At 44.3% G+C, this 11,539-nt stretch overlaps 1 pseudogene; it reads right to left on the reverse strand.

Annotated features, from left to right (window-relative positions):
• Positions 1 to 2,859: 2,859 nt before the first annotated feature.
• On the reverse strand, positions 2,860 to 3,406 carry LOC133083675 (malignant T-cell-amplified sequence 1-like; annotated as a pseudogene).
• Between the last annotated feature and the right edge of the window lie 8,133 nt (positions 3,407 to 11,539).

Consider the following 11,539-nt stretch of genomic DNA (forward strand, 5'->3'; position numbering starts at 1 on the left):
GTCATGTATGAAATGTGTTTGTGCACGGGTGTTTGTTCAAATAAAATTAAACGCCCTGGATTTACCCCTTCAGAATATTTTATCACTGTTCCTAGACTGTAGAGATCCTTGTACATTGGAGGAGAACATAGCTGCAGTGATTTCAACACATTTCCATTGTGAACAGTACGTAGTAAAGTAAGCTTTCAGAATCAAGAGAGACTGGTGGCTGAAATGGTTTAAAAACATTCTATGAAGTGTCTAGAATCAGGAGTTTTTGACCTGTACTCTACCGGAACATTTTAAGGTCTAATACTTTGTTTTCCACTTGTGACCAGCTAGGTCAAGTTTTTTTTTCTCCCGGACAAGAAAACCTAACTATATAAAGTCTCTGTGTCTGGCCAGGGTCAAAGGACAAACTAGTTTAGGGCTGGTCACAGGCAGACTTTTGTCATTACCAGAAATTAAAGTGGCAAAGAGTATTTATAACACAAAACCCTGAATGCATTTCATTATTGGATAATCTCGATCTACAGAGAGGGAAAGTCTCTTCCTGTGGTTATTTGTAAATACTTCATACAGATCTATTTAAATGGCTTTGTGCTCTTCTAAAATTACTCTCCCGTGACAATGGCAAGGACTTAATGCACTTATGCACCAAACTATTTAGGTTCATACCCAAGTGTGGTAAACTGGTTAAAAAACAACAACAACAACAAACCAAACCAGTGAACTGTTTTTTAAACTGGCTGAAGGTGCCACCTACTGTCCAGTCTGTAGAAATAAGCCCGGAGTGTAACCTGAGCCTTGTCTACTGAGAGCCACAGGAACTAGGATATGAAGGTGAATTAGACTCACGTCTAATTATACTTTCTAATTATACTCTATTAATAATGAGTTATGTAAATAGTTACATTTATACTCTCTCCCCAACATTCCCAATCTCAGGTTACAGAAAATAAAACATTAGAAAATTATTTTAAATTGTGGCAGTTGTAGGAAACAGTATCAGGCTATCATGTACTTTTTGTAGATCCAGATTATCCAGTAGCAAAATGCCTTTAGGGTTCTGCATCAAACATGCTCTTTGCCATTTCATCTCTAGTGATGACCGAAGCCCAGATCCCCCTGAGTAGCGGCTCCTGCTGCAGACTCGATTCTATTTACCTTACACTGTGTTGAACAGATGAAAGAAAAAGAAAAAGCTCTAAAAAGAAGGAAGATTTCAGGTATGCAAAAATGGTATTTTAAAATATTGATTTGGGAGTTTTGTTTTTAATGGACCAATCCATGATAGAACAGGCCCAAACGGGTTTTCAGAGTAAAATGTACATTTTCTTCCCCGGAGAGATACTGGCAGCCAAGTTAATTAAAACATGTGTTTTCTAGGAACCTGGCATAAATTCTCACTTGTTTTAGACAAATAACTGATTTCTAGGCTGGCTTAAACCCAGCGAGTGCTCAAGGAATGTTCTAGTGACTACTGTGCAGCAAGGGTTTCATTATTTGTGCTTCGAGTGTGTTCTGTCTTTAATCCTTAAAAAAAGACCCATTCTCTTCCACGTAACTTACTATTTGACTTGACTCTAGGCTGTATGACAAGACATTTCTATGTAATCACATGTAAAGTTGTGCGAGTGTGCGCGCGTGTTTTAAAATACAAACAGTGTACACTCTTGTTCAAGGTCATCCTGAGTTCCAAGTACACACACACACAAAAAACTGGATAATTCAGAGTAAAAGTACAATTTCTCGTTCACCCGTATCAAGGTATCCATGGTTCATTTGTATATATTCTTCCAACTTAAAAAAAACATTTTCAAATATATTTTTATTTACTCACAGATAATATAGTTTCATTTTTACTTGTCTTAAATACTCTGTGTTGTCTCGAAGCTTGTTTTTGTCAGGTAACAGCATGACTTTGAGGTGTCACCATTTCCTGTTTTGGGGTTTTCCGCTGCTATTTGAGAACACTGCAGAAAGCTTTCCACAGAACCACATAATACCGCTATAAGCATATCCAGTTTCATATTTCATTTCGATCTCGCACCTTCATGCTAATAACAATTTGCATAATTAAACGTTTCTAAGTTTTCAAAGTTAATTTTCTTTAAAGTGAATATAAAGCCCAGTCACCAAGCAGTTTCTGTGGTGTCTTGTCTTATTCTAGTCTCGTCTTGAATTCCTTAAAACTTTGAGGCGAAAACTTCATTGTAAACTTTAGGTTAAACTGTAGGCTGTCTCTAACGCAGCTAATTCCATTACTGCTATCGGTGGTAATAACCGGTTTTCAGATTAATCCTACTAAAAATATCTAGCACATTAATGACAAAAACAAAGTTATTACAAGACAGTTCACAGCATGAGGCTTTGGAAGTCCGCAGGAGCCGGGAGCAGCCTGTCCGTGTTTAGGGGCTGAGGCGTCTCCTCGTCTCTCTTCTCCACCATGAAGGGCTGAGAGGGGCTCTAACTCAGCAGGGATGTGGGGACAGAAGCCCCCCAGCCAGTTCAGCGCCCCTAAACCTGACTCTTCCCCGCTCGGTCGTGTCCAGACGCTCACATGAGGGCACCTCAGCTGACACACTGAGAATTCAGTCCCATTTGTCTTCTCGCAGACCCACCAGCACACTGGCTGGGTCCTGAAGCTCTTTCGGGAGAGTTATAGCCTGATGGCCAGGAGAGGACACAGGGACAGCTCGTCTGCACTGTTTCCAAGCAAGGCGGCAACACTTGTTTATTTGTTTGGTTCTCTTTTCTGCATGTGTTGAATTTATTCAGCATAATCACAGGGGTGTTGTCGTCATGCTGTCACACACACACACAAACACAGATATTGCACCGAATCCATGTGGAGCCCAAGTGTATTCCTTCTAAGGCTTATTTACACGCTTTTATGTGCCACAGCCCATCTTTTCAATAATACATGTTTCAATGCCAGTTGCTGTGTTGACTTTCTCAGCATCATCTGCAGACATCTTCACGACTGCAGCACCCAGAGCAAGCTGTTTTCCTTCTGCCTCAATTGCAACAATCCTATCTGTTGAAGCGGAGCAAAGCTTAGCTCCTGGAGAAGCTAAGCCTAGACACGTGATATCAACTCCTCTGAGTACAAATTTGATGGCTAGTTTTTCCACCTGCTGGTGTGGAAAAGGGGTCTTTTTTATCTCTTTTTGTGTGGAATAACCTTGGGATTGGATAAAACGACCTTCTCTTTTTCTAAGTAGAGTAACTCTCCAGTCATTGTAAAGATTTCCATATGTTCATGGCATCCCACGCTTTCAACTGGTTCCTTTTTAGGCACGATTGGATGAAGCCATGGTTCAATGGCTGGGAAAGGTTCTACTTGTTCTTAGTACCCTTAATAGCAGGTTTTCCACTGGATGTAGCTGAACACATTGTCTTTTTAATCATATTTCTTGAACATGATTCAAGGTGAAAGGGTGATGATAGGGAAGGGCCCGGAATGGGAAAAAATAGACTTAGCAAGGATCCGGCAGACCCCCTACACCTGGAAGGCCAAAGGGACGGTGGCAGCTGGGGTCGTTATCCGCAAGTGACGCATCTGGCCGCACTTTTCCGGCTCTAGGGAAATCTCACACCTTCTGCTCCTTCCACTACTTCCTGCAACTATTCATGTGAGCACTGCGGCAATTTGGAGGCTGTTTGGAGTTACCAATTTCTCCCCAGGACTGCTAGCTGAAAGGGAGGAAGTTGAGCAGGAAGAAAAGACGAAGCACTCATTCTCGTTGCAAGAACAGAATGGAGGGGCGGCACCTGGTCTCCAGAGGGACGGCTGGTCAATTCTGCAGGCTCACAGGGCTCAGAAGAGCGTGGACTTCAACCCTCAGGGGCATTCTCCTGAATTCCACTACCAAGTTAGGGTCGCTCTCACGGCCCTGACCTCCCACGGGCTAGCAGACCTCTGGTGGGTGGCTGACTAACCTCCTCTGGGACTTGGAGCCTGGCTACTTTAACTAATAAATTGTTGATGAAAGTAATCAATAAACAATCTATAATAGGAATAAAAAAGCATCTTATATGAGCCAAACTGTGGACTATAGCCTGGAAGACAACCCCTCAGATAGCTCTGAGGAACTGTCCCAGGGAAGCATGGTTTTCAGTACAGTTTTATATATTGTCAGAAAAAAAGAACATTAAACACGTCAGGGATACATTCTTTTAAGGTTTCAGGGAAAAAAACAAAAACAAAACCAAAACAAACAAACAAAGTACAGATCAGCCCATACACAGCAAGTCAGAATGGCTTTGGCACCTGGGACGTGAGGCTTATTATTGAAGGAGCTTCAGCATTGGTGTCCCAGGAAGGGAAGCATTTCATCTTTATTTTTAACATGGACATTCTTTACTTCTAGTCAATGCACTCTTTTCTTTAATAATTAAAGCAGAAGCACAATGTATGTTTGATAGGCCACATGCAGGCTGTTCTAGTATGCGTAACATTCAAGTTAACTCATGTATAAGCCAGACGACTTCCCCATACCTCAATATGTGAAAATATCTTTTATCAAAATCCTGGGTCTGGGTAGGGGGTTCAGCTTTCTCTGCTTTCTTTCTACCCGGAAGCTCCTCTGCTGGTTTCGATGGTGACTAGCAATTACTACCCTGTCACCTGTGAGAGTTTGCACACCTGGACCATCAATTATTTCAGACACTATGGGTACTCCACCTAGCCCGTGGAGAGGTCCTTGTTACTGTCAACTGCAGAGCAGTCTAGCTCCCAAATCCCTCTCATCACTGCTTTCCCCACGCACAAGGCAGTTTCTCTGGAAGGGAATGTTAAGATGGATTTTGGCAAGCAGGGTGCAAATTAGGTGTCAACCTCTGTGACAGGGCAGAGAGGGAGCAGGATTGGCCAGATGGCATAGTTGAGCAGGTGTCTGGCCCTGAGGAAGCCTTGGCTCAGCCCATGGGGGCTCTGAAGCATATTTGGCAATCACAGGTGTTGTAAGTGCCCCTCTGCACTTGACCATTGGGTGTGGCAGCCCTGAAAGGGACCCGTGCATGGGTGAGGCTGCTGAGGGGATCTTGGCTGGAAGTTGCCTGTTGATGGCACTCCAGCAGCTGGGCAGTGTGTGTTTTCTGGGCCAGAGGTGTGGGTGGCACATCCGTGTGCAACCTGAGTGGTGCCCCATATTTTAGAGATGAGTAAGTGGGGAACATGTTAGAGATATTTGGCTTGTCATCTTCACCTTGCTGCACCACCTAACATGCTATACTACCTGATTCTGGTGGTAAACAGTCATGATGATTCAATTTCTTTAACTTCATTTTGAATTATTACTGTAAAATAGATTGTTTCCTAATATTTACTACATATTCTGGCAGCAAAGTCACACTATTATCAGTAAAATTAGTTTAGGTTCATTGTGAGTTGTTACCCTGAAGGCTATTGAAATAATGAGGATTCTGTTTTCTCACATTGTATAATCTAAGTAGATACACGCTGTTGATGCAGGCACACAGAGGGGCAGATCTGGGGGATTATATTAAAGAAACGTGGCATTAAACACACTTTAGGTAAAGGCATCTTGGGGCCTTGGGCCAAATACCACTAAGAGATGGAGGGCTTCGAATCTTATCTGCACAGAAGGATCCAAAAATAGAAGCTACTACACAATGAAAGCCTATTCTTTAGTTTGTCATAATTCCATCACTGGGCAAGTCTTGGTGAGTCATTTGTTGTTGTTGTTTTTGTAGCTGTTGTTTTGGTTCTCCTTGCAATCTACTGGTGTCACTTGAGAAACAATTTTCAGCTGGGGCAATTTTCCCCCAATCCCCCATTCCCAGAGGACAATGGCTACATCTGGAGACATTTTGGGTTGCAACACAGGAGGAGATGCTAGTGGGTAGAAGCCAGGGGTGCTGCTCAACATCCCAGAACTCACAGGACAGCTCCCACAGCAAAAAATTATCCAGCTCAGAATGTCTTTAATCCCCAGGTTGAGAAATCTTGCCCTAGAGCAAGAGCAAAGGGCTTAAACCTCACACAATGTGCATTCTGCACTTTTTGAGCAGAGTGTTGGACTAAAACCTTTATACAAAAAGTGAATAAGCTTGTTGAGGTCAGTGGCACTGTGACAACTCTTGTTGAAAGTCACCCCCACGTGATACTGTACCTCGCATGAGCTTTCAGTGTAGTTGAGCTTTAACAGCCTGACACAAGACTGGAACAACTTTGATCCTTCCCACTTGGTCTATGCAAACCTCTAGGAGGAGAAGCTAAAGGGGTCATATTATCAGGGGGAAAAGAACACGCAGATGAAACAAGCTGTGAGAGCTTTAGCGCCCACCACAGGCAGTGGAGCTCAGCTGCAGTCACAAGCTGTGTGAATCAGATTAGGAGTAGACGCTTGTGCAGTTTAGCCTCCTTGTCCCAAATAAATATTCATGCACTGCCTGCTACATGCTAGACACAGAAATGTCACAGCCCAGTCTCAAGCAGCACCGCTGTAAGCCTGGACACTCATGACGTGTTATATGTGCTGTGATAAACACCAGAAGAAGCCTCAGTTGAGGAGAGCACAGAGCACAGACTAGTGACTGCAGAGGCTCTAATTTGTAAACCTTGCAGCTACAAGGGTCCTGCTCACGTGTGAAGCCAAAGAAGTGCCTGATGAATGGCTGCTATCATGACACTGAGTTTACCAAGAAAAGCTGCCAGTCTGGGGGGCTGAGAGACCAGCCCCGTGGAGGACGTGGTAGAGCTGCCACCACAGCTGCCTGCATAAGGTCTCAACAGCCTGGTCCCACAACCCACACTGGGCCAGCTTCCTCACCTCACCTCTCTCTGTCATCTTTTTGGCTGAATGAAAACACATCTATATTTGAATTCCTGTGGCATTTCTCATTTGTCTGGATGGTTAAACAATAACATAAGAGTAGTCCGACAATTTTGACCATATTAGGTATTTTGCAGGTGTTTCTACCTTTAGTCCCTGTTTACTCTGTCATCTGGAAAACAATGACAGCTAATAAATTTCCCAGTGACCAATCTTTGCAAATCTGAGTAGAAGTTAGAAACCTCTAAAGCTGTAGTAAATTGAGTGTATGAGAATAGGCTCAATGAAGTTCTGAATATATTTAGTCATGCCAATCTTATCAGGGGAGATTTTTCCTTATTGCATTTTTGGGCTATATCTTAAACCGACGCACAGCCTGTGCTTAGGTGGCAAGCCTTAGCAACCTCCAATCAGTGCTAGCATGAACACCCGGGGAAAGTCAGAGGTGCCTTTAGTTGTCCTGCACATCTGAGCACCTGGCGGGGGGAGACTAACAGCAGGGAACGTCTCCAGTGACAGCAGGTACCCAGTTATCCCAGCTCTAAAGGGGGAAGATGGGGCAAGGACAGCAAGCTGGATGCAATGAAGGGCCCCAGCATGGCAGATAGCAGGCCTGAGAGCCTCAAGGAAGGGAAAGAAAAGAGAGACAGGAGGGAGGATAACAGTGGTGGAGGGGTAAATTCACCTCCAGGTGGCAAAACACAAGTGTCACAGCAGAGATTGGGGAGGAGAGTGGGTCCGGTGGGAGGAGCCGGAGAAGAAATGCCTGGATGACACTTCTTCCCCCCCCTACTCCAGACGGGGCGCAAGGGGCGGGAAAAGGTGTTTGCATCCACTCCCCTCACTAAGAGTGTGCGTTTCAAGCTGGTCTTGAGAACACACCTCATTCTTCACTGTGATTGCAGGTTGGGTCTTCTCTGCCCGCCCCCCCCTCACATTTCACTTTGCCCTGAAGTCTTCATTTTTTTCAGGCACACAGTGTGGCTCAGTGGGCAGAGTTGAGCACCCAGGGGGCAAATCCTGAATCGCAGTGTAATATATATACATATTAATAGCTTATTAATATTTATTAATTTCATTTATTATAATAAAAGAATACTACATAAATATATGTACATATAATGTAAATAAAATGTTAAATATTATATACTAATATTATTTTGTTATAATAATATTTATTAATATATCAATAATATATGTTCATATTAATCATACATAGGCTGATTTAGTTAGTGACATCCTTGGCAAGAAGAAAAGCGAAGGTTATACAAATCAGAAGAACTGAGAACTTAGAAGATATTTGCGAGAACTCCATGCCCACGATGTAAATGGAGAGAAGTACGTGAAGGGCTCCTGGCCAGGGCTGCTCACAGAGCTTTTCTAGGCCCCCTGTTTACTGGATCAAGAGTGAATCAGGGCGCCCCAGATGTCTGGAAAAAAGCAGGAGCCTAGGGGCCAGGGCCCAGCTCCCCTGGACAATGCCTGCCCTTCTTTCACCACATTGCAGTGGCCCAGCCCACCCGAGCATCACCTCCTCACTTACACTCCTGTGAACAAACGTTACCACTTCTCCTACACAATGAAGTGTGCATGTTGCAGAAGTATTGGCACCTACCGAATAGTGACAAACATCTTAAAACTACGGAGAGAGGGAGAAGGAGAGATCTATGGACAGAGAGTTAAGCATGCCACAGTTTTAGACTATAATGTAAAAATTATGAAAGTAGAAAGTGATGTTAAAACTGTTTAACTCTCAGCTTTTATTTTTACCAATGGCTTCATTAAACAATTTATCAGTCATCTAAGTACAGTAGATTCTAAATCATAAAATAGGATTTTAATTTTGAATTACTGTAGTTTTCTACATTTCCAAAATGTACCTTCAAATCAGCCAATGTCTTCTTAACCAAAGCTGACATTTGTTGCATATTCAAAGACCCTGTCAGAATGTTCCCAGGAGGTTATGGAGGAGTTTCCTGGAACATCATCTGCCCTTCCCCTGTTGCCCGAAGAGTGTTTATAAATGGATGTTAGTTTTGAGAGAGCTTGGTGAACTGGTTCAGCTCCTACATATGCAGAAAATGTTTGTTGACCAACATTCTCCAGTAGGTACAGCCTCCACTTGAATGTGCCCTAAATCCCGAGCCACCAAGCAGGCCAAGAGCCTTGCTGTCCCATTACCCCCTCTGCTTCCACCCATCAGGGTTATGGGCCCACAAGGTGCAGAATGGACTGGACTCTCTAGGTCACTCTTCCCCTCCTACCCTTCATCACTCACAGACCCAGAGAAACCAAGCTCCTTGCCCTGATTTAAAGAGGAAGGAGATCCAGCAACAGTGCCAGAAGAGGTACATGGGAGGGGCCCCTGCACTCCCAGAGGACCGTGGACTCATCATGTAGGGTTGGGTGGAACATGGTGGCTGGAAGAGACTCAGGACCTGGCACCTATGGGACCTCGCCTGCTGAACGACTCAGAAACCGTATGTGGGCTGTACGAGCTGAGGAACGGGGGGCGACTTGGATGGACTGGAGGTAGAGGGGAGGGTTTTCCCTGTTGCAAAGCACAGGCTGTGGTCTTTCTGGGCTGGAAATATTGACAGCTCAGCAACTAATGGAGGGTGTTGGTTGGAGGTGTCCTGGTAGCTGACTTTCTTAGGGAGGTGACAGGAGATTCTGGGAGGATGCAAAACACCTCCGAGAGCCTTGGACCACACACCCAGCCTTCTGACCCCAGCGGTAGAAGGTAGCAATTTCTTATACTTAAAGCTGTCCCAGGTCAGGACAGCTGATTTCCCAGGGCCTGAACAGTGAAGAATACAGGTGGGTGTTGCTAACAATGAGCAGAGTCCCTGAGCAGAGGACAGACGAGGGTTCCTGAACAGCCAGAACACAGGCTATTTAGTCAACAAGACAGTCATGAAGGGGGTGAGGCAGACATCATGCTGGAACTCACAGCAATCTTTGCCTTTGAATAAGCCCCCACAGGAGAGTGAAGTGTTGGAAGAGGGAAGGGAAGATGGAGGACTGTGGGGCAGGCACACAGGTGAGCGTGCATGGAACACGTAGCACATCTTAGTTCCTTAGAGGGTTTTTATTGAGAAAATAAGGACAGATCCATGAGGCAGCCCTGAAATATGGACGGTCTAGAAAGTCATTTATTTTTTTCTTGCCAAGCTTTACCTCTTCCGGGTGGAAAGAGAAAAAGAGAAAGAAAGGAAGGAAGGAAGAAAAGAATGACAAGAGATGTCCCCAAGTGATCACTGGTTCTCCTCCATAGGGTCCTGGCGGGGACCTCAGCAGAATACGCCCTCAGGAGACCAGCACTGTACCTCATGGGGCCCTTTGGTGACTGCAGGTCCCAGGGCACTGCTTCCTTGTCCCAAGCACAATAACTTCCCTGGGGGCAGCTGCCCTCTTCACTAGAGTCTCTCCGTGTCCGGAGTTCTCTTTGCTACAACGAGGGACAGTAATAGTGGGGTCATGGTCAGGTTGGATGACGTTGGGAGTTCCAAGGAAGGGCAGCATGGCTGGGCTTGTGTCCTCTGGACCTACTGGCAGCTCCAGGTGAGTGGGGTAAGTTGGGGTCAGGCAGGGAAGCGGTATTTAATGTTAGTCAACTGCACACTTTAAATGGTTAAAGTGGAAAATATATTTTTTACAAAAAAAACCCAAAGAACAAAAAACAAAAAACCCTGGTGGCATGTGAATGTACGTAAAATCTAATGGCTTAAAAAGAAAAATTCTTAGGCCAAACGAAGGAGTAAATTACTAATACATTCTAAAACATGAGCCTCAAAAGCATGATATTCAGTATAAGAAGCCAGACATAAAGGGCACATATTGTATGATTCCAGTCACATGAAATATTCAGAATAGGCATATCCATAGAGACAGAAAGCAGATTTGTGGTAGCCACGGCCTGAGCATAGGTGGAATAGAAGGGACTAAAGGGGATGGGGTTTCTTTGTGAGGTGATGAAATGTTCTGTTATTAGTGCCGATGGTTGCACAACTTTGTGAATAGATTATAAATCACTAAATTCTACACTTTTCAAAGGGTGAATTTTATGGTACGTGAATTGTGTCTCAACTTAAAAAATAGTGATTAATAAATGTGATTTTTAAAATAACATGGGGAACATTATAGTGAGTTTTATTTGCTTCCTGCCCTACTAAGCTCTGTGATATGAAAAAAGACACACACACCACCCCCCCCCCTCAAATGAGAACAAGCACTATTTACTCAGAACTTGTCTATAGAGCACGGGAGTCAGCCACCGCCACTCACATCAGGCTGAGAGTCAGGCACACATAAGAGTGGGGACACTTTCTGGTGGCAAAAAAAGGAAGGCATGTCCTTCCCAGAGCTTGTGATGGGGGTGGCTGGAGACAAGCTGATAGGAAGAGGGGCATCCTAAGTGATTACTTAGGGGAATATATTTGGCTTTCCCCGCATTTGGTTCTACATGGAAAGGACTGAAAATGAGGAAGCTGTGAGTCACTGACCAAGTCCTGACACTTGGGGCCTATTGTTGCAGAGGTTGAAGTCTGGTTTTCCAGATTGGTTGCTGCAGGGTGTGGGGCAGGGCCTTGTGGCTGGAGGGAGAGGTTCCCAGACTTCCAGGTGGATTTAGAAAATTCTGCATCCCAAAACCCTCCTTCATCATCTTCAATCAACCAGATCCTCTGTGAATAGATAAACTTGAATCAATGTTTTTAAAATTAACTGCAAACAGAATTAGAAATGACTAATGTACA

Source organism: Eubalaena glacialis, unplaced genomic scaffold, assembly GCF_028564815.1.
Source record: "Eubalaena glacialis isolate mEubGla1 unplaced genomic scaffold, mEubGla1.1.hap2.+ XY scaffold_56, whole genome shotgun sequence".
Classification (NCBI taxonomy): Eukaryota; Metazoa; Chordata; class Mammalia; order Artiodactyla; family Balaenidae; genus Eubalaena; species Eubalaena glacialis.